Here is a 4,739-nt window from a genome sequence, read left to right as displayed (position 1 = left end):
CTCAGGCTGGTTTTGAACTCCTGAGCTCAAACAATCCGCCCGCCTCGGCCTCTCGGAGTGCTAGGATTACAGGCGTGAGCCACCACGCCCGGCCTTTTTTGATTATTTTTTAAGTATCCTAGGATTTAAGTATTTGGAACTGCAGAAATAAACATTTGATTCATTAAAATCTTTAATTACGTCCTTGCTCAATTGTTTAACTATCTAACTAGAAAGATATTAATGGCGCCAGGTGTTCTATCATAGCTTATGCGTGTGTTAAGAAACCAGTGAATGTATCTATTTTCTCCCTTCTTATCATGAAAAAAGGAGACTTCTTTTCTCCTTTTACCATTATGTACCTTTTCTCACAAGTGCACTGTTTATTATAGTGTGCGTTGACCTCTTTATGTGTTGTCTTCATTCTGTGTGTTGTTTTTTTGATTTAACTCTGAGAAATGAGATGGAAATGAATGAAGAATATAATTTTAAATAATCAAGACTTGATACCTTGACACATCTCCCTCCTAAAAATTATTAAATTTTATGAGAAAGGTTATGAAACACTAAGCCCACTAAGGAATCTGTGTACATGTCTACTTTAGAGTGTTTGATATAATATTTTGGTAAGTTTAATTACAGAAAGACTTGCATAGAAAGATAAAATTTAGTGACAGCAATGTTTTCTGGGGATGTGTTTAACCCCCTCTAGTGGAGAGGAGGAAGTCTAGGGAAAATGCCCCAACTATTTTGATTAGCCTGTAAAATTGATCCAATTAGATGATTTTTGCCTAGCACATTTGACTTGCTAATTAGTTTTCACTTAGTTAAGCAAGAAAAAATTGGTCACCATTAAAAAAATCTCTCATTCCCTACACACTTATAAACTAGATCATCTTCATGGAGATGTTGAGAAATTAACTGAAATGTCACTAGCATATTTCATTTCCTAGTCAACCAAACCAGACAAATCCCTGATGTAGAAAACATGTCATTTCATTTTATTGTGAGCTAAACTAAAAAAACCAAAATCTATTTTCCACCAGCGTTCTCCTAAAATGACTACTTTAGGACCAAGTCTTGTCATTTCTGACAATAATTATCTACCAAAGAGGGAAAAATATCTGCGATTTTGAAACCATATTTGCTGCTGCTGTGTTTAAGAAGAAAAATGCGTCTTATTAAAGCATTTTCAGCTGGCATTTTTCATGAATTGATGGACATCTGTTCAGCCTGGGTATTGTGCAGCTCAAAACACATTTATTCTCTCAGCATTCTTAAGGGGCTCTGTGCACTCTCTGAATGCCAAAGATAACATCTAGATCAGCAATTTCTCATAAATCATTGGAACAAGGAACATGAAACAAGAAGAAGAAACCAGGAATTCAATAATAAATATGGCAAGGTGCACAAACAAGAGAATTGAAACCAGATGAAAAGCAGCCTTTCAGTACAGAAGGTCAGGAAATGCGCTTCCCCTGCTCCCTCAAAGCCTCAGAATAAGCTCTCTGATTGTGCTTTCTGTCCAGCCATCAGCTTACTGCTCTGAGTTGGTTTTGGAATATTTATGCGGTGGATTTAAGGCTTTAACATACAACTGAAAAATTAGTGTAGTTTATTTTAATTTGCTCAAGGCCCCGGGCCATTATGCAATGAAGGGGAAAAAAGTGTTTATTGTACTTTAAGGAGTACTGTGCCCATATGCCTTGAAATAAATTCTATATATGTGTATATAAATATAGCTCAATTTATTTTATGCAAAATATATGTTTAAATGTGAAGTTACATATGTGATAATAAAGCAATGTGACTAATTTTGTTTTTAAACAAAAATGTCAAAATGTCAGAATGTCTTTAGAACCATCTTAGGAAGATATACTTATTTCAACAATGTTGGGGTTACTAAATATGTTATGGGAATATTGCTTTGAGTCTTGAAAAGCTGCAGTCTGCTTATTAAAATATTCATAATCATCATTTGTCTGTGCGTTTGACCTTCTGAAAACATAGTTATTTGGTGACAAGTGTGGTAAATGGTGTAGGTGAAATGATTTTTTGTTAAAAACAATGTGAAAAATTAATAATGAAAGTGTTTTTGCAAGTATTTCCAAGGAAAACAAAATATGACCAATGCCTCCCCACACAATTATTCAATATTTAAACTGAGCATTGGGATTTTTTTTGGACTTTGTTTTGTCTCATAACAAAGAGCCTCATTGTACTCTTTTATTTTGATGTTTTAATTTAAGTGTATGAGGAGAGCACACTTATAAAAGGCATCCTAAGCAATCATTATAAAGAAATTATTTATTATATGAATAAATAGATAGTCAATCACTGCAAGTCAGACTTACAAACACTTGCATGTTGTTTGTTGTTTTCTGAAAGCAGAATGTTTTCATGGCTTATTTTGTGACTAAATCAAATCATCTTTAAGATACTGAATTGATTCATTTTGGTTCTGCTGGGGCTCAGAAAACAATACCCCAAAATGAAAGCCTCAGAAGCAGCTGTGGAAGCAAGTTTGTCTCTGACTTTCTCCTGCCCTCCAGTCTCTCAGTCTCATTCTCCCCCAAGGCTAGCCAAAGAAACCAGAATTCCTCTTCCCCAAGGCAGGTCATAGAGACCAGAACCCCTTTTCCCCAAAGCCAGCCATAAAACCTAAGAATAGTAATCTAACTTTTCCTCCACTTTTCTGGGTAAAAACTAGCCATAAAGAAATTATCTGACCTACTTTTTTTGATTGTAGTCATAAGACCCCCATTCCAGAGAGGGCCCTGCCCGGCACCCAGAAGGAAAAACAATGCATGCTCAGAGAGGCCAAGGAGAATCTAGACACACAGGCCTCGCTGGGTTTGCCCACTCAGTGTATTGGCACTAGATCATACCCTTTTTGACCCATCATATTTCTACACTGGTGTGCATACTTTGTTGAAGCTAAGCATAAAAAAGGACAATTTCCCCTGTGTTTTCAGGTCTTTATTCTGAAAGCTCCCATGTATACACATTAAATAAATTTGTGTGCCTTTTCTCCAGTTAATCTGCCTTTTGCAAGTTGATTTTTCAGGGAAACTTCAGAGGGCAACGAAGGGGAACTTTCCCCTTGACCCCTACAGTCCCTTCCAGGTCTCCTTAAATTTATCTTTCTACCCTTGATTTCAGTTCTTCATATCAGTATTATCAGAACTGAACCATTTTAACACAGGCAGAATCCCCTTACGCCCACCTCCCTCAGTCCCCCTTGGAAGAGAACTTCTTCCCATTCAGAAACACATTTCCCCCCATGGTCACTATTCAGAAACCTAATTCTATTTTGTTACCGAGGTCTCTTGCTACATAGGTAGGCATTGTCACATATGGACGAGGATGTGGATCTGGCTCTACAGCCAGGATAGCTGGGTCAGGTCCTAGCCCTACTACTTGCCAACTGTGTGATCTCACCCAAGTTGGTTAACTGCTCCATGCCTCAGTTTCCTTGTGAGCAAATTCAAAATTAAAATTATCATACCTCCTAATTTATGGGTTGTAAGTTTTAATGAGTTTAAAATGCTGCAAAGAGCTGCTGGTACATGGTGAATCTCAATAAACATTTGCTATTATTAGTACACTGCAATAAATATACAGAGTGAGCCTTTTTCTGTATTTTGTTTTAGATTTAGAAATGTATGGGGAACATTTTCCCATATCTGTAAATATATTTTACAGCTGATAGTATTTCAGCTCATGGATGAACCATAATTTACTACATTAATCCCTTACATCAGATAGTTAGATTGTTTCTAAATTTCTGCTGTTATAAATAATGTGACCATTTTGTTTATCCTTGTTTCCTTAAAATAATTGGAGTTTCTGGACAATTCCGTAGGGTGGGTGCATTTTTAATCTTTTTGATATATTTTTCCAAATTGGCTACTAGATATCAACTTATATTCACATCCATAGAGACTATATTAATTTCCATAGCTAACCATGCATGTTTCAGTCTGCACATGAACATAATTCCTGTCTACTGCTTTAACATACCAGCTGCTTCTGCACATTTAATGAAGATTCCTCAAACACACACATAAACAGCTTTTGGTAGTTCAATCACCCAAATCATTTATATTATTGCAAACGCCTAGTTCTTTCACATTCCCTTTGTCTTTAGTCTTGATTCTGTTTCCTATCTTGTCCCTGCCTCTCGCTCCTTACTTCCTATTGCATAAATGTCTTTCCAGAAAGGTACAAGCTCCAACCTCAGGAGTTTTCTTTAAACCTGCTATCACTAGAGTTCTTAGAAGCTTAGGGTCACTGCAGCACAAAGATCTGATCTTCCTTTAAGCCAGATGAAATATAAGAATAGAAAAGAGAGCTACAATGAAAGCAGAGGCAGAAAACAATAAAAGAAGGGGACAAAACAGGCATGGACAAGGGCAGTCAGAGGAATCCTCTATTATGGGGCATGATTTCAAGTAAGGATCATGTATGGGGAAGTTCTTTATACACTGAGACAAAAACCTGAGAGAGACATCCTTAAGGGTAAAAACAAGGTGTGGAACAATGTGTAGTAAATGTTGCCATTTGCATTAAAAAATAGGGTCTAAGAATACACGTGTGTTGCTTGTTTATGCATTATATACATCTGGCAGAATACAAAACACTCTGGTAGCTCTGATTATCCCAGATAGGAAAACTGGGGCGTAGAGAGCAGGAATGTGAAAGGATTCATTCTTTCCATCCTCTATCCTTTTGTACTGTTTTAATTTTGAACTATGTGA

Source organism: Propithecus coquereli, unplaced genomic scaffold, assembly GCF_000956105.1.
Source record: "Propithecus coquereli isolate 6110/MARCELLA unplaced genomic scaffold, Pcoq_1.0 Scaffold15, whole genome shotgun sequence".
Taxonomy (NCBI): Eukaryota; Metazoa; Chordata; class Mammalia; order Primates; family Indriidae; genus Propithecus; species Propithecus coquereli.
The sequence above is the reverse complement of the archived record's forward strand: the minus strand, read 5'-3'. Positions refer to the sequence as shown.